Genomic DNA, 19,537 nt, shown 5'->3' with positions numbered 1-19,537 from the left:
AAGCCGGAAAAGTGAGTACAGGCTAGTATCGCGAGATCAGGAGGGTGGCCGAGGGTGTCGCCGCGGCCATCAGGGTAAGGGTACGTGGACTTGCGGCTTTTTAGGTCGGCCTGGCTCCGCTCCTTCTGCGGTGACGAGGTCCCCCGGCCTTCTAGGGTTGGAAAGAGCTGCTTTCCTGACTCTCGTTCCCTGCCTCAGGCTTCCCTTATCGCAATCGCTTCGAACCCTTGGCTCCGCGTAGAGGAGTCAAGCCTGGATTCTAGTCCCACCTTGCCCATTAGCAGCTTTGTGACCTGGGACTGTTCACTTACCCTCTCTCAGCCTCAGTTTCCGCATCTGTACAACGAGAGGTCCTGTCTCTTAGGTCCTTACAATTTTTAAACTCTGGGATTCGGTGGCAATTAAATGTGTAATGACATGTTGTCAGTTCTCAATTTGTGACAGCATTGCTTTAAATTTAAAAATCCACGGCTTGAATCTTCCCTCCAAATCTGTTAAGGGGTGGAAAGTACAAAGAGCATGAAACATATCTGGGTGAGGGAGAGAACAAGGTGCTTTGGTGCACCACAAAGTAACAATTTTATAAGCAGCTGATTCTTATAAAATCTTAAGTAAATGAAATATTGTGAAGCAAATAATATTCTTAATGCATTACAGATTTTTGAGCCACTTCTGAAATTTTCGCGAACCAAGAAGAATTTTAGTATTTGGATTTGACTAACATTTATCCAAACCCTTAGTCTGTACTGATACTGTGGTAGGTGTGTTTATATCCAACATTTCAACACTTCATGATGGGACTGTTTTAATAACCTGTTTGCCCCTTGTCCACCCTTTCCATTCACCTTTAGTATTTTCTTCTCCAAATCCATCATGGATGCCATCACTATGCTCCTTTTTCTCCCCTTGAATTCTGATTTCATCATCACAAGTTCTGTTCAGAAACTTTCAATGGTTTCTCTCCTGTTTCCTGTTTCTAAAGCCTTGCATACTCTGACCCTAACTCATCCAGCCAACTTCATTTCTCATTACCTCTAAGTGCAACCACCACTTCAGTCCAGGTGGTATAGTTTCAACCATATTTATTCCTGATTCCAAGTCTTTTTGGTTGTTTTAGAGACAGAGTTTCTCTCTGTTGTCCAGACTGGAGTGCAGTGGTGCGATCACAGCTCAAGAGAGCCTCCTGTCTCAGCCTTGCCAGTAGCGAGGACTACAGGCAAGCACCACCATGCCTGGCAAATTTTTAAGTTTTTAGTAGAAATGGGGGTCTTACTGTGTTGTCCAGGCTGGTCTCAAACTCCTGAGCTCAAGCAGTCCTCCTGCTTTGGCCTCCCAAAGTGCTGGGATTACAGGCGTGGGCCACTGTGCCAGGATCCAAATCTTCATTTGTGTTGTTCTTGTGTGGAATGCCCTTCTTCATCCCCTTCTAGTCTCCAAACTTTGTATACACTCAGTTGAACCCATTTCATGGGTCCCTGCTGAAGACATGCCACTTCTACCAAGCCTTTTCTCCATATTATTCCCCTTTTTTGTCCTCTGATAGCCTAAATACGCTGCAATAACACTCAGGTGCTTATCTCTTGCTCATTGTTGTCATTTTTTTCTGCTGCAAATGTGTTCAAGAAATGTTTATTAAACACCTAATATCTACCAGGTGCCTTGATAGGAATTCCAGGTAGAGCAAGACAAATGCAAACATTGCCTTTATTTCTTCAAATATTTTTTCTTTCCATTCTCTTGCTCCTCTCCTTTGGTGACTATTGGAGTCATGTGCATGTACATAGTATACGTATATATTGAGCTAACTGGCATTGTCTCACAGCTCAGTGATGCTCTGTTCATTTTTTTTTTCAAGATTTTCTTTATGTTTCCTTTTGGATAATTGCTATGTTTTCATATTCATTAATCTTTTTTCAATATCTAATATTGAAATCCTATCCAGTTCATTTTTCATATAAAACATTGTAGTTGTTGCCTCTACCAGTATGATTTGGGTGTGGGTGTGTGTTTTACATCTTTTATGTCTTAACATGCTCAATCTTTTCTGTAGCTTCTTAAACACATAGACTACAATTATAATGACAGTTTTAATGTCCTTGTCTACTAATTCTATGATCTATGCTATTTCTGGCACAGTTTCTATTGATTGATTTTTCTCTTCATTACAATTCATAATTTCCTGCTTCTTGCATGCCTGGAAATTTCCTTTTTTTTTTTTTAACAAGATGCTAGACTTTGTAAAATTTACTTACGTGAAAAACAATTTTGTTCTTTTGGGTTTTGATTTTTTTTAGGTGGAACCAATTCAGTCGTTTATGTAGGGTTAATTGTATCCCACTACTAAGACAATACCCTTCGAAGTTCCTTACCCCATACCCAAAGTGAATTATGTGGTTTTTCTACTTTGGTAGGAATGAGAACTATTCTTATGAACTGAGATTGTGGACTTTTTTTTGCTCTTTTCCTTTCCCTGTCTGGTAATTTATTTCTTCTTCTTTCTTCCTTCTCCTTCTTCTTCTTCTTTCTTCTTCTTCTTCAGATGCAGTCTCTCTCTGTCACCCAGGCTGGAATGCAGTGACGCAGTCTAGGCTCACTGCAGCCTCTGCCTCCCGGGTTCAAGTGATTGTCGTGCGTCAGCCACCCGAGTAGCTAGGTTTACAGGCACCTGCCACCACACCCTGCTAACTTTTGTATTTTTAGTAGAGATGGGATTTCACCATGTTTGGCAATGTATTTGGCCTGTCTAATATAGTACATTACATATACATTTGGGAAAAATGTTGCAAATTCCATAAGAGTAGCAGCCTGACATGGGAAGAGCACAGGACTAAGTGTCAGGAGCTCTGGTTACTAATCATAGATGAGCCACCTTGTGATAGTGTGATCTTGACAATGTCACATTCTCACTCGACCTGTTTCCTTATTTGGCACGACCACTGAATAAGATCTGTCTGAGCCAGCTGCAGTGACATCCACCTGTATGTAGTCCCAGTTCTTGGAAGGCTGAGGCAGGAGGATGGAGGCCGGGAGTTTGGGACTGTATGATTGCGCCTGTAAATAGCCACTTTTCTTCAGCCTGAGCATCATGGCAACACCCCAAATCTTTAAAAAATCTGTCAGCACATAAAAATTACTTGACTCTATGTCAATAAAGTAATTAATATAAATACAGATTCCCTTGAACTTCATGGACTTACCAAATCAGAATCCTTAGGAGAAGGCTCTGGGAATCTATATTTTAAAAAATCCCTAGTGATTCTGACACAGCTAGCCTGACATAGGGACCTGTGTTCAGGATTTAAAAGATTATTTCTAGGGCCTTTTTCTACTAAAATTCAGTTTCACTATAAAACTGCAGAGGCAAATTATTGAGAAAATGATTTTCATTATAAAAGAATATGTAGCTCTTGCATAAAGGGCAGCATTTCTAGCTAATTTTAAAATTTATTTTATATTAATTATTTTAGGCATAGATAAGGAAGAAAAAAGTTTTGGAAACTACTTCTGAGAGGGAAAAATATGCCTGAAATTAACCAACAGCCAGCTTGTACTTAACGTACAAAATAAAAGAATCAACTATTGTGTAAGGAGAGAACCCCGAAATGTTGCTCATTAATCGAAATTCCAGAGTATTAGCGTCGGGAAAGACCTAGAGAGTCCAACTCACTCGTTTTAAAGAAGAGAAGATGGATTGCTGTCCTGCATTCAAAGGAGGCCATTAGGAGCATGAACCAAGGGAAGCTGGTTTTCCTTCTATGCCTCTGCCAGGTTATTAAATCACCAGGCCTCCTAATCAAGAATTACTCTTCGTGTGGAAGAACTCTTCACCTGTTGCTTCCTCATATTACTTCCTTCCTCAGAGATGTAGAGGAACTGTAAAATTAGAATAGGATGTTTGGGTCTAGACAAATCCCAGTGAAAGCTAAATTATGGAAATTTAGTCTTTGTATAACAAATGAAAACCCTAAGTAGGCTGCCAAGGTATAAAAGCTTTCTTAACCCGAGACATTGAAAATACAACATACTAAGTGAAAAAAGGAGTGGGTGGGGAACAGTGGGGGTAGAAGGCTGTCTAAAGGGAAGCTAGCAAAATGGAAAGTAATATGGAGAAGCAACATGCTCCAAGTGGAGTGTTTTACTATTTCATTGCCTGTTGAACTGTACACAAATAGGCACTACTACATAAAATAGCTATTTGAAACAGTTATGTCATTGCAGGGTAGAACATTACTCTCAAGTAAAGGCTTCTTACAGTACAATTAAAGTCTCAATCTTCTTTTTTTAACAGAATTTCTCTGATGTACTCAGCAAAGTAAAATTTTGAATAGATTCTTTTATTTGAAGTGAATGATATTGTCAAATGTTAAAGAGCCTGCATTTTAAAATAATTTAAACAATATATAAAAACACTTGGCCTAATTAAGTAAACATAACAGTATGGGAAAATCTCTTCAAGAGCACCTTTGAAGGGAAATTTTATCACAGATCTCAAATCAGAACATAGAAACCCATCTGTGAGTTCCAGAGATCTAACATAAACCCTACTTTTCCTTGTAGGATGAGTTGCAGATTCTATTAAAGTGTAAGGGTTGACTTTTTTAATGTCACTTGTTTCATCATCACTCTGTAGTACATGTAAAGGCACAGATTGATGTATTTTTCTGGCATCTTCCTGACACACCCTTGCCCTATATAAATCGGTTTGCCAGGATCTTGTTGCTTAAATTAGCCATTGCAAACTCTTGGTCCTGCCAACACAGCCGATTGTGCCAATGTTCTCAGCATCTACTGGCACATGAGCTGTTGCCTTTTCTTTGGCTTTCTGCAAAGAAAGGATGGGGCCATCATCCTTCCTTCATAAGGCAGCAGTCTGGCTTAGTTGTCCCTGAGAAAGACTTCAGGATTGGTTGGACTCACTCTGGCTCTCTTCAGGGTGTGCATCTTGCACAATGTATTTTCAGCCACACAATGTATTGTTCAGGATTTGTCGTGCACATACTTGCAGATTGGCAGAGCCAACTGCCAGAGATGAGAACCTTTTAAGTTGTTGTCAAACGTCATAAAATGTGTTCCATGATTAATTTTGTGGGCACAGATTGGTTTTTGCACAGAGTCCAAAATTTAGGATATGTCACAGTGACTAAATGGCACCGGCATGCTGAATGAATTTGGAATTTGTTTTGTCAAGTGTGGGAGCAGGCACACAGATGGGCTTTGATCCAGTGGTGCTGCTTGGAATTCTCATTATAGCAATGATGTCACTTGTCACGTGGAGTAAGTGATAATGCTGCCAAATTGTGGAAAAAGCAAGGCAAATAGGAAAGTACACAGACCAAGAGAAAGGACTTAGGTAGCACAGTAAGCTTTCACTGTCAGATGAATGGACATAAACATTGTTTTAGGGCTGCCAAAAATACGCATAGTTTTTAAAAATACAGGCAGAAAGGAAAACTTCCAACTGAAAGGGCCCTTAAAGAAGGGCCCCTGTAATCCAGGAAGTCTTCATTTCTTAGAGAAAATCAAGTAAAGCAAACACGTCCTTGATTTTTATATTAGGCTATGAAAGAAATTTCTGAGCTGCAATCAAGAGTCTTTCTGCAATATCTAACCAAACCAAAGCCAAAGTATTTTGCTTTATAAAAAAAACCTTTGTCTACGAAGAAGATCAGCAGTCATGCTGGGAAATTGAAAAAAACAAAAACCTTATAGTGGCAAAGAAGTACAGTATATTCTCACCAAGCGTGAACATCAGAATTCTCTGTAGTGCTTTAAAAATATATTCTTGATGCAGCTAAAGCAGTGCTTAGAGGGAAATTTATAGCTTTAAGTGCCTATATTAAAAAAAAAGAAAAATATCAAATTAACAACCTAAACTTCTATCTTAAGACACTTAAAACAGAACAAACTAAACTCAAACTAAGTAGCAGAAAGGAAACAACAAAAGTTAGGGCAGAACTAGAATAAAATAAAAACAATACAGAATAGGAAAACATAGAATATAAATAAAAACAGTTGAGAAAGCTGATGAAACCAAAATCTGGTTCCTTGAAAAGATCAACAAAATTGACAATGCTTTAGCTAGACTGACCAGGAAAAAAAGAGGAATTACTAAAATCAGGAATGAAACGGGACATTTCTACTAACCTTACAAGAATAAAAAAGAATATTAGGAAATACTATAAAAATCTCTCTCTCTTGCCACACATGCAGTGTATACTGTATATAACTGAATGTATGTCATCTAACTTATCTAATTTGTTGAAAAATATAATTTATATTTGTCACACAATTCATGTCAGAGGGCCACCATGTAAATTTTGATTCAAAAACTCGAGTATTGCATGAACATTTGTATTTTCTGAAAATATAAAGGTTTTTGTGAGTGACATGTACTTTTTGTTGAGAACCATTGATCTACCACATAGAAGGCATAAAAATTGTTGAATTACAATTAAATATGCATAAATTAGAATTAGGTATAGCTGCATATAAACACAAAAATCCAGGCTGGGCATGTTGGCTCATGCCTATAATCCCAAATTTGGCATGATTTCAGCTCACTGCAACCTCCGCCTCCCAGGTTCAAGCAATTCTCATGCCTCAGCCTCCCCATTAGCTGGCACTACAGGCGCCCGCCACGACGCTCAGCTAATTTTTTGTATTTTTAGTAGAGACTGGATTTCACCATGTTGACCAGGCTGGTCTCGAAATCCTGACCTCAAGTGACCCACCCACCTTGACCTCCCAGAGTGCTGGGATTACAGGTGTGAGCCACCACGCCCAGGTATTCCCAGCACTTTGGGAGGCTAAGGCAGGAGGATCACTTGAGGCCAGGAGTTTGAGATCAGCTTGGGCAACATAGCAAGACCCTGTCTCTACAAAAATAAAAAATAAAAAAAATTAGCTAGTCATAGTAGTGTGTGCTTGTAGTTCTAACTACTTGGGAGGCTGAGGCGGGAAGATTGCTCAGGCCCAGAAGTTCAAGGTTGTAGTGTACCAGTACACTCCAGCTTCGGTGGCAGAGCAAGACCCTGTTTTGGAAAACAAACAAACAAAAAACTGTTTTTTTTTTTTTAAAAAAAAAACTCACAAAAGTCCAAAATAATAGTGCATTTAAAATGAATAAAAGAAATCCACAGATAGGTAACTTGGTACAAGTATGACAGCCCCATGGTATCACCAGGATCCCAGCTTTTTTCATTTTGCATCACCATCCTAGGACATGGCTTCCATAGTCAAGTTCACTCATAATCTGAGATGGCTGCAGGAATTTCAGTCATTACATGTGAGTTGCATGCCAGAAAAAAAGAATAAGGAATTGCAGAAGGGTAAAAATCACCCTTCCCAGTTGAATAAGCATCTTTAAAGCACCCTTTTCAGATGTCCAACATAATATTTTGACCTATATCGTCTTAGCCAGACTCAGTTACATGTCTCCATCTTACCGCAAAAGAACCAGGAAATAAAATCTTTTATTTTGAATGACAGAGAACCCAGCTACAAAATCTCAACTCTGTCCCCAAGGAAGAAAGGCAAAATAAATATGGGGATAAGCCTCCAGCAAGCTTTGCCATACTACACCACAACTTCTGGAAATTACCTTTAAACCTAGTTCCTGAAGCATTCCAAGTCAATAGATTTATTTCCCTTCATTGGAAAGTTTTCAATTTGTTAACTCAAAAACATTTACTAGCAGGTGCTACGGGAGAGAGGAGAAATGTCAGATGTGTTCATGTCCTTGAGGAACTTTCAGGCAATTTCAGCAAACGGAAACTACACCAATGAGACAGTCGGAATGTTATCTACCTGTATGTACTGCAGTGCTGTGTTTTATGGTTTGGACCACTACTTTATATTTTAAACCTAAAAACCCATTGTCTGCAAACTGACTCAAACTAAATTGAAATGAGCCACATTACTGTTTTAACCCAAACTGAGTCTGAAAGCTAATATTTACTCAACTACAAACCATTCAGTAGTGTGAAGATTAAACAAACAAGCAAACAAAAAAACCCTTTCCAGATCCTCCAGATCCGTATTTCCCCTTCCTTCCTTTCCTTCCTTTCCTGTCTGTCTTTCTTTCTGTCTTTCTCTTTCTTTCTTTCTTTTTCCTTCCTTCCTTCCTTCCTTCCTTCCTTCCTTTCTCTTTCTCTCTTTCTTTCTCTCTCTTTCCTTCTCTTTCTTTCCTTCCATCTTTCCTTCTTCTTTCCTTCTTTCTTTCTTCCTTTCTTCCCTTCTCACCCAGCCTGAAGTGCAGTGGTCCAGTCTTGGCTCACTGCAACCTCTGCCTTGATTCTCCTGCCTCAGCCTCCTGAGTAGCTAGGATTACAGGCACTGCGACCATGCCTGGGTAATTTATTTTTAATTTTTTATTTTTAGTAGAGATGGAATATCACCCTGTTGGCCAGGCTGGTCTCAAGCTCCTGATCTCAAGTGATTTGCCTGCCTCAGCCTCCCAAAATGCTGGGATTATAGGCATGAACCACCATTCCCTGTTCTTAGTGTTTCTTATAACTTCCCAGACATGAACAAAACCTTGCAAAAGTGCATTTCAATAATCTTTAGCTTCTCGATCTTCCAACTGATGTGGCCATCAAATGGCTAGTCAGAAGATAAATAGATGAAGACAATAGCTTTATTAAGTCAATTCAAATTATGACCTACTATGGTAAGACACTGTGCTGGGGTCTAGAGGCACCAGAACTTCATCCTTCTCTCAACAGCTCACAAACCCAGTGGAAGGGTCAGACATATAAGCAACAACAGAAACAAAGGAGATGGCATTAAATATTATTCTGCTCTTGTTGCTTTAGTTGTTGCTGCTTATTGCTGCTCTTGTTGCTTTAGTTATAGGGGTTTTTAACAGAGTTGCGAAGTGTTGTGGAGTAATGAGTGGGGAGAAATGATTTCTCACTGGAGGTAACCAGAAAACACATTAGAGAGCAGTGGTTCTCAACCAGGGGCAATTTTCAAACCCATGGGACATTTGGCAATATTTGGAGATATTTTTAATGGTTATGACAGTGAATAGATGGATAGTGAGGGTGAGGGTTGGTACTGGCACGTAGTGAGTAGAGGTCAGAGATGCTGCTAAGAATTTTTCAATGCATAAGACAACTCCCTACAACAAAGACTTACTCAGCGTAAAATGTCAGTAGTACCTAGGTTGAGAAACCCTGCTTGAATAAGATGGATACGTCGTACAAGGAGGATTAGATTTTCACAAGTGGATAAATGGGGACAAGAATCCCAGAGAGAGTACTAAATGAGCAAAGCCCCATGGGAAAAAAAATAAAGGCCCTGTTCAGGAAGTAGGAGGGAGGGCTTCAGTGGGGTATAGTTTACACAACTGAGCCTGGGGAAGTTGTAAAAGGAAAGGGGGGGTAGCATTTAGATTGAGGCAGAGTGCAAGCTGCTAAAGTTTAGATTTTATTCTTTTGGCCAGAGTGAGCTATTGAAGGATTTAAAAAATGGAAGCAATAGGATTAAAAGTGTTTTAGAAATAAAATCAGAGGGAAAAGCTTTGATTCTCATAGCAGACTGTAAGAAAATTCCTTTAAGGGAGTCACCCTTATTTTGGGTGTTGTCTGATGTTTATTAACCTCTGGTTGTTGGAAAATAGCAAAACTGCAGAGAAGGGAGAAATTCTGCATATTTGGGCCTGGGTTGGATGGGCAGTGAGGAGGTGAGGAAGGCCAAGGGAATGAGAGAGTGGCGCAATGCTGATGTTTGTGCTGTGAGACCCTTCTTCATGGCTTCCAGAGCTTCAGTAATCTTTACAAAAATCATAATATGCTTGTGCTTGGATTTCTTGTGCAAAATGACTATATTTGGGTTGATTGTGAAGATTGGGAGAGGAGGTTGGTGACAATGGTGCAATGGTAGCATAGAAGTAATAATTTGGATGCTTCTATAATGGGCAGTTTCTTTTACTTCTTCCTTTCAGATCCTGTAGTCCTGCCCCACAGAACTGCTCATGCTTCTCCAGTATGCCAGTGTGCATCATACTGACATGCTCTTCTTTCTGCTTGGCACGCTCTCCTTTTCTAACAAACTTCTGCTCATCCTTCAAGACCCACTTCAAATGTTCCATTCTCTGCTCTGCCCTGTATTCAAAATATCAATATTGTATTGTGTTTGCTAAAGTGTTTATTTTCCCCAACCAGAGAGTGAGCCCCTTCAGGGCTAAGAATGGCATTGTAATCATCACTGACTCTCCAGCAGGTAGCAAAGCATGTTACCCAAGCTCCGTGATCATTTGCTGAATGAACCATGGGTAATAAAATCAGTGAGTGGCAGAAAGATTGTGGCTCTGGGCCTACATAGCCTTTGCCTGGTTGCTGTTAGAACTACAGTTTCTTCTCCTTATTAATTTTATATTTTAAACTTCATCCCCTAGCTTAAACATTTCCTTCCAATAGATGATATTCTATCAGGAAGAGAAAAAAATAAATTAAAAAACCCAAAGTACAACTTTAAGCCTTGAGTGAATGGGCTAAAATCAGGTTTCGATATGCTTTTTAGAATACTTCCATGTAATTAATTTAACATTGACCTGCTTATTAAGAGTCCATTATTAAGGAAACAATTGTAAAAGTCATTAAGAGCATTTCCACAGATCTTAGCTACTGACTCATCTTGCTAGTTCTCAATAAATGTGGCCTGAAAATCTCTCATTCACAGTATCAGGTAAAATGTGATTTTTCTAACGATTAGGAAACATTTACCCTTGGGCTGATTTTTATGTGTTTTTATTGTTGTTGTTAATGTGAAGAAAGTCCTATACAGGAACAGCTGCGCATATGAGTAAATGCCTGGGAATGGTTTAAAGATGCCTTTTCAAAACATCTTCCCCGCACTGGTATTATGCAATGCCTCTGTCTCAACAATTAATAAGTATTTCCTTTTGAGTTAAACCATGAAGTATATAGTCACACTAGCTCATTTTGAGATAGGGCAAGACTCTTCTGGCATCAGAAACCCATATTTGGAATGTGGATATTTTGTCTTTTCTGTTTGTTATTTCATCTTATATTTTCCTTCAGGATTTAGTAAAATTCTTTATGAAAGTATAAGCTGGCTCGGGTTAGGGGTTTTCAACTCTGCTAGAGGGCAAGGTTTAATGAGGGAGCCATTCATCCTGGGTCTGAGGAAGTGGTAAAGATGACAATGAAGTTTCAAAGGGCCCCAGAACCCTAGCAAGGTTCTGGCATGACCCTCATCCCTCATCCCCCAACACTGACAGCCTCTCCACCACAATCTGCCTAAGAGACAATCCAGGACAATCTCGCCACTCCCTTTATCCCATATACCAAACTATAAGGTCATTCCTAATAGTCTAGATCTACATCCTGTTTGTTTATTCCCTATTTTGACCCCATTGCCCATTTCCCACTTCCACCCCTTTTCTGTGCTCTGTGGCCCGTTATCGGCAAAAGCCCTCATATTCTCAACCTCTTCTCTTAGTGTCTCCTACACATTATTTTTTTAACTGAAACCTGGACCTCTGAGTCCTGCTTTCTTGTAGCCTGGTTGAGTGGTGCTTGTTTTCTTTTCCACACCCCTTTGAGTTAAAGCAGGAAGCCTATAATTATTCCAGGTTCCTTTAGGATAGAGTATGACTCTTGTGAGACCAGAAACATATAGCCTATATTTGGAATGTGAATTTGAATAGAATTCTGGGCTTAGAGATGGGAAGATGTCTCCCTGGTGTTTATTGCTCCTATTAGACCAAGTTCTCTTCTCCCTTGGTGTGAAATTTAGACATCATTACCAGCTACCCTTTCTTATTGCAGTCATCTGCTGACTGGGTTACTTTCCACATTCCTTGAAGATGTAAACTCCCAGCTTATCCTCACTTGCTTGTGACAGCAATTTGTCTGTCACAATTCCTAGATGATCATTTCAATACTCTCTGGCATCTGAGTCCCTTGACCTCTTCTCCTATAATGATTTCATTCTCGTCCAACCTCAGCCACTCATGCTCATGGAATGAGCCATTCATAGCCTCCTCTCAACTTTGTCCCTATCAGTAACTCCTCATCTTCCATAATCTCCGTCTCCCATCCAAGAACTAACCAGGTCCGACCCTGCTTAGCTTCTGAAATCAGACAAGATCAAGAATGTTCAGGGTGGTATAGCCATAGATCAAAATCTCAATCTCAAGCATTCTACCCTAGGCCCACCACCTCATATCTTTCCAGCTCACTGCCCCTCACATCCTGACTTAAAAATCCTTTGACCTAACAATGAATTTGTCCTACCATCTTTTCACTGTCCTTTACATCCCGTGTATCCTTACCTCCTTATCCATCCTAGATCTTATAGTCTATCATAATCATCACTCACTTTATACAACTGTAACTCCCTGGAGCCTCTTTCATATTTTTTTCCTTCTTTGGAAAACCCCCAATCCTAGTTATTTGCAGCCCTTTTCTTACTCTGCACCTATTTTCTGGTTGCTGAACTTGGCTGGAGGAAAGTACCCAATCTATTGCTTGGTATCACTTTAAACTCATGAGCCCCCAAATTTAAGTGGGCCCAGCAATTCTAATTCATTCAAAGAGTTTGTGAACTCTTGCTTCACAAACATGATCTCAAACCTTCTGCTCTCTCCTCAAACTTTTGCGACTTCTAGGTTCTTTATTCTCAGCTGATGGCCTTGATTTCTTTTACACAGTGAAAATGGAAACAATCAGAAGAGACCTTCCACATGTGGTTCCCATCACTTCTTCCAAACCTGCTTGCATCTTCGCCTGTGTCCCCTCATCCATTCTGTCCTCTGAGGAACTGTCCATGGGTCTGTCCAAGGCACAGCCCTCCTATTCTACACTAGGTCCCAGGATCTCACATCTACTCAAGGAGATCACTCTAGCAATTTTACCCTAGCCATTTTGGAGAGACTCTCTCTTCCTGTTTTTTTTTTTTGTTTTTTTTTTTTTTAGATGGAATCTTGCTCTGTCACCCAGGCTGGAGTGCAGTGGCACGATCGTGGGTCACTGCAACCTCCACCTCCCAGGTTCAAGAGGTTTTCCTGCCTTAGCCTCCCGAGTAGCTGAGATTACGGGTGTGCATCACCACTCCTGGCTAATTTTTATATTTTTGGTAGAGACGGGGTTTCACCATGTTGGCCAGGCTGGTCTCAAACTCCTGACCTCAAATGATCCACCTGCCTCGGCCTCCCAAAATGCTGGGATTACAGGCATATGCGATGACACCCAGCCAAGGCTCTCTCTTCTTCCTGATCAATTTATGTCCATCAGTATATAAATATGCTTTATTTCTATATTAAAATACTTTCCCTTGATCTCAAGCTTCCCTGCAGCCACCTTTGCATTTTTCTTATCTTCTTTATAACAAAACTTCTTCAAAGTGTTGTTCATACTTGTAGTATCCATTTCTGCTCTCTTACTCTCTCTTCAATAACTCTAAGTAGACTTTTATCTATACCACTCCACCAAAACAACCCCGTCAGTGTCTCCAGTGACTTCCACGTTGTCAAAGTGAATTGTCAGTTTTCAGTCCTTATCTCACTCGAAACAATTGATCACTGCCTCCTTGATACATTTTCTTCATTTGATTTCTGGGATATCATCCTTTCAAGTCTGAGCACTTAAAATGTGGCCATCTCAAATAGAGATGTCTGAGCCTCCTATCAAAATCTTCGCTGACCTTATTGGGTACTTTCTCAATCTTTTTAATGGTTTCTCTTACTTGGCTTCTTAATTTTGGGGCACTCTGAGAATTCTATCCTTAGACCTGTTCTTTGTCTACACTCACTCACTGGATGACCTCATTTGGTGTAATAACTACATACTATCTAATAACTACATACTATCGGTGCTATCCCATACAAATATAATGCAAGCCACATTGTAGATAGGTGAGTCACAGATATAATTTTGAATTTTCTAATGGCCACATTAAAAAATGAAAAGGAAACAGGTTAGATTAATTTGGTAACATATTTTATTCAGCCCAACATATTAAAAAATTAACATTTCAACATGTAATCAATGTAAAATGAATAATGAGATGTTTTTCATTATTTTAAAAATATTATTTGAATTTCAGTGTGCATTTGGCATTTATAGCACATCTCAATTTGAACTAGCCATGTTTTAAGTGCTCAGTAGCTGCATGTGGCTAGTGGCTACTATATTAGATAGCACAGACCTACATGCTGGACATTGGCTTTTACTGAGTGAGATAGCCAATGGAAAGGTTTTTTATATACGAGGTTTTAAATTTAAAAATATATATACAGATGGAGTCTCACTATGTTGACCAGGCTGGTCTCAAACTCCTGGTCTCAAGTGATCCTCCCATCTCAGCTTCCCAAAGTGCTGGGATTTACAGGCATGAGCCACCATGCCCAGCCCAAATGGAAAGTGTTGGGGAGGGAAATGACATGACTACTCATTTTTTTTTTTGAGATGGAGTTTAACTCTTGTTGCCCAGGCTGGAGTGCAATGGCACGATCTCGGCTCACTGTGACCTCTGCCTCCTGGGTTCAAGTGATTCTTCTGCCTCAGCCTCCCAAGTAGCTGGGATTACAGGCATGTGCCACCATGCCTGGCTAATTTTGTTTTTTTTTTTTTTTTTTTTTTTAGCAAAGATAGGGTTTCACCATGTTGGTCAGGCTGGTCTTGAACTCCTGACCTCAAGTGAGTCACCTGCCTCAGCCTCCCAGAGTTCTGGCATTACAGGCGTGAGCCAGTATGCCCAGCCAGACTACTCATTTTTAAAAGGCCATCCTGGCTGCTCCATTGAAAATAAACAATGTGGAAGTAAGGAGGCAGCAGAGAGACCAGCTAGAAGGTTAGTACAGGTCAAAGATGAAGGAAGAGAGTGGGGTAGACCGGAAGAAGAGTGGTATGTGAAGGTAGAACATGTTGAAGAATAGGATTTCCAGATGGATTGTACAGAAAGAAAGCAGTCCAGGGTGATTCCTGGATTTTTAATCTGAACCACTGGAGGAATTGGAAGAATAGAGTTGCCTTTAGGTGAGATGGGGAGGACTGAGATCAATAAAGTTTGGAGAAGCAGAGATCAGTAGTTTGAATTTTGGATTTGTTAAGTTTGAGTTTTCCATTAAACAAACAGACGAAAACCACAAACAAACAACAACAACAAAATGAAGATAGCTTCTGATAGCGACATGTGTCATGAAGAAAAGAAAATAGCCATAGAGTGACTGAGGAGGAGTTTCTTAGACAAGCTTGTCAGTGAAAGCGTCTCTGAAGAAGGGGCATTTGAACTGAGTCCTGAATGATGAAATGAGGCCAGCCAAACAAAAATCTGGAAGAAAATCATTTTTAGTTAGAGGGTACTACAAAGATAAAAGCTTGGAGGCAGGAATATCTGAGAGACAGAAAAGCGGCCAATGTGTCTGAAGTGGGTAAGATGGAGAGGCAGATAGGGACCAGTCCTACAGTGCCTTGTCAGTCACAGTGAAGGAGTTTGGATGCTATTTTGTGCACCAAAGGAAGCCTTTGGGAGGTTTTAAGCTAGACGTAGCGTGATCTGATTTACGTATTACAAAGAAAACTCTGGCTTCTGGATGGTGCATGGATTTGTATTATACTAATTATTATGCTATTATTATTACAGGAGACAAAAGTAGAAGCAAGGAGAGCAATTAGAAGCTTTTACACTAACTGGGCAATACATTATGGTTCTTTCCACTACACAGCTCTTCTCTTGCCTCTAAGTCTTTTCTTGATTTCAAGGAATTTCTGGAGGGAGAGAATGTGTATTCTTAATCTCTGTGCCCTCTGACATGCCCAGCACTATTGTCCTGTCCACAGCAGAAGGCTCAGTACTTATTTTTGAGTGAATTATATGGCTCTTCTCATCAAGGCTGAGGAGGACGTTTTTAAAAAATATATATTTGTAGTTTTTGTACATAGCATATTGTCTGTCCCATAGTTAAGACTCAATGAATGTTTGTTGGAGTGGGGCAAGACCTCACTTCGGATAACCAGTTTACGGAGAGAGATCCTTGGATAGGCAGAGGCAGCAAAGAGGGTTTGGGCTTTGCTAGCGTGGAGGGTAGGAGGAAGACAGGGAAGGTGGAGCATGTTGAGAGAAGAGAGATGGATAAAGTCACCCAGCTTTGAGCAGGCCAAGGGTAGATTTGGTCTACATTTTAATTTAAGGCTGGCCTGGTTTCATTGATGGTGATATGATCCCTATGTGTGGGAATAGCTGAAATGGTTTGATCACCATGGGACCATAATCCATTACCCAAAGCCTTCATTAAGGAGATAATTCTGTTCAGCCTCACACATAGTCAGGCCTACAGGAATTTGCCATCCAGCACCAATACTGATGCTACAAGTCCCAGCAAACACAGGATGGCAGGCCAAATTCAAGCTTTCTGGCACTCCTTCTCTTCTGGCTGAGCCTGATGTCCTCAGGCCTAATCTCAGGCTGGCAGAGAGTTAAGTGCTGGGCTGAGTCTGTGCTTTGCTGCATGTACTGGGCTTGCATTTGATTCTGTCCAAAAGAGGTCTGTGGACCAGAGGGATGACATTTGGCACCAAGAAAGTAACCCAGGTGTCTGGCTCTTTTTCAGTCCCAAAGCCTTATTCTTTTCCCTCAAGTCTATGCAATCATTTGGAATCCATCACTCATCATCTAGAGGTTTCAGTGCCTTTGGATTAGGGATCTACACCCATAGCTGATGATCCACTGGACTACCACACTTGGCACCTGAACAGAGCCAACAGGACTGGTTACAAATTCGTTGTTAATTACTGTGTGTAATTACACTAGACCCAAGTTTGGAGGGAAACACCTTACTCTGTTGTTGTCTTGTATATGAATTCTGTATAATTTTTTAAAAGCACACGATTTTTACTTTCTAATTAGGATATGGGGATTTGGGGCAGCAACCTTTGTTATTTAATCATGCTTTTTCTGGGGAAGAGAGGAGAGGAAAATATTTTCCTTTTTCTATCAACAATTGCTCTCATTTCTGCATTAAGAGGGTGGAAACTTGGTTCCTCCCTCATCCCCTTTAGGCAAAGAGTCCATGGCTCAGATTCATAAAGGTTGTTGATTTTGACTTTGGGTTGCCCTACTCTGTTTTTCCCCACCTTTCATGCTACCTAACACAATACATAAGTCTTCCTAGCCAGCACTCCCTAAGGGTGGGGTAAGAAACACAGCCCATTAAAAAAATTTTTTTTAAAGCTTTGAGTAATCTCCTTTTTATATTCACCCAAATAAACCAGGTTGGTGGCATATTCTCCTTTGTTTTTACATCTGAGAGGTACTTAAAATTTAAATAGTGCCAGAATGAATCACATTGCTTGTGTTCTTGTACCCAGCTGCAAACCATGCCAGGCTTAAGCCCAGGAACACAAGATTGCATGCAGGCAGAGAGGGTCACTGCTGTCTTATCTACTCCTGCTCTGCTAAAAAATTGCATTTATTTATTTATTTATTTTTGAGATGGAGTCTCGCTCTGTTGCCTAGGCTGGAGTGGCAGTGGCATGATTTCAGCTCACTGCAACCTCTGCTTCCGGGTTCAAGCAATTTTCCTGCCTCAGTCTCCCAAGTAGCTGGGACTACAGGCACCTGCCACCACGCCCGGCTAATTTTTTTTGTATTTTTAGTAAAGACGGGTTTTCACCATGTTGGCCAGGCTGGTCTGGAACTCCTGACCTCAAGTGATCCACCTGCCTCGGCCTCCCAAAGTTCTGGGATTACAGGCATGAGCCACCATGCCTGACCAGAAAATTGGCATTTATTATATACTGCCCCGTCCCCATGGAGAACTCTTGGCATTCTGATATCATTGTTGCCCATCCTTTCCTTCCCATTGAGAGAGTCAACATTTCCCCTTTCCCATCGTATTCTCATTCCTACTTCTAGCTTTACTATCTACTGTATAACCTGCTGAGCCTCAGTTTCCTCAGGAGTAAAATGGAGATAATAAGAAACACCTGCCTTGCCAATGTCACACAGCTATTGAGGATCAAATGAGATAATGGATAGGAAAGTGCTTTACTTCTACAAATGTAGGCTATTGTCAGTATCATTTACTTACTGTTCTTCGTTAGCTAGCTACATAGTCTCGCTTACCTTGTCGTGTTTCAAATGTGGAAGGCTTGCTGTTTCTGGTAAGTTGAGGACCATTTCAAAGCCTCAAGAAAATGATTAGAAATGAACCAATGTAAGAACATTTGCTTTGTTGGGTAGTTCATCGGATTGTTATGTGTGTTGTTTGTCTTCTTTTCATTTGGATATAGGTTGCCTTCAGCTGCCAGTACTGTGAAATAAGAGGCAATATTATAAATCCTTCGGAGATTAAGCATTTCCATCCTAATAGCTGCTGCTCAGAATTTGATTTCCCCTTGATTTTCAATAAAAGGAGGATAACAGAATGTTATTCATTCTAATTATAAAGCAACAGGAATTCTAGGCATTACAAATAGCTGCTTTCATGTCAGAGTAATGAGTGTTGAGAGGAGAGCTCTGAGCCCTTTACTATATTCTTTGTTTTCATTATTTTTATACCTGTAAGGAAGATGGACACATTGAGGGATAGAGACTCCACAGAATTGTTGTCTGAGTTGTGACAGCTTCTCATCTTCTTTTTCATTTCCACATTTAACATATTTTCTACAGGCTTTGTAAAGAAAATAACTTAGTCTATGTTTACGATTTTCACACTGGCTTTAACTTATTTTAACTTACTTTATTTTTGGTTGGTGTTCACCCTGGGTTTCTGAGGGTTTTAAGCTGTCTGCAAAAAGCTGCTATCTTTGTCTGCAAAGAATAGTTAAGCCACTTTTGTAGAATCAGAATGTTAGGTGAAGCCCATCTTTACATAGGAAAAAGCAAAAGGAACTAATATTAATTGAATGTTCACTACATGCTGGGTTTCATGCCAGGCTCTTTACACATATCATTTTACATAATCCTTATAGCAACTCTATATTATATAATATGATCTACATTTTTTTCACAAGGAAAAAAATGTTTAAAGGGAGCAAGTTACATCATCAGAGTTTAAAGATACCTGTGCTATATCCCTATGAAAAATCTAATTCGCTATGTGTTTTGGTCTATGGCATTTACGTTTTTGAAACATTTTGTCTTTCCTAAATTGTAGTTACTTCCCCCTACCTTGACAGATAGATATTGTATTGTAAAAATACAATAGAACAAGTATCTTTTAAAAAATATGAAAACAAAACATTTCTAGTCAATTGTTGGACTTCTTTCAAAGTTCTGGGTTAATATCAGGTAGGCCTTTTACTAATGCATTTTATTTCCTTCTGTCTGCCACCAGCTGGAGCTACTGTATAAAAGCCAATCATTTTGAGTTCAAAGTATAACTCGGCAATATGAAGGTAGACTACTTTTGCTCCTAAACAATTTGATAATAAATTGCGAGGAATTAAAGATTCAGAAATGCAGTGTCATAGATGGTTAAGTAATTGCTATTGATCACTTACTAGTTATGTGATTTGGGCAAGTTATTTTGACTGTGACTCCCTGTTTAGTTAGTTATGAAATGGTT

At 39.9% G+C, this 19,537-nt stretch overlaps 1 long non-coding RNA gene across 3 annotated transcripts in view; it reads left to right on the top strand.

Annotated features, from left to right (window-relative positions):
* The first annotated feature begins 17 nt into the window (after nt 1-17).
* LOC129008058 (uncharacterized) overlaps nt 18-19,537 on the top strand; it is a 192,906-nt gene continuing 173,386 nt past the window's right edge. The window contains exon 1 of one of the 3 annotated variants that reach the window (XR_008492461.2): nt 18-74. This is a non-coding gene — a long non-coding RNA (uncharacterized LOC129008058). The remainder of the gene's footprint in view (nt 75-19,537) is intronic. The other 2 variants (XR_010127569.1, XR_008492460.2) reach the window with 2 other exon arrangements.

Source organism: Pongo pygmaeus, chromosome 9 (assembly GCF_028885625.2).
Source record: "Pongo pygmaeus isolate AG05252 chromosome 9, NHGRI_mPonPyg2-v2.0_pri, whole genome shotgun sequence".
Taxonomy (NCBI): Eukaryota; Metazoa; Chordata; class Mammalia; order Primates; family Hominidae; genus Pongo; species Pongo pygmaeus.
The sequence above is the reverse complement of the archived record's forward strand: the minus strand, read 5'-3'. Positions and strand labels throughout refer to the sequence as shown.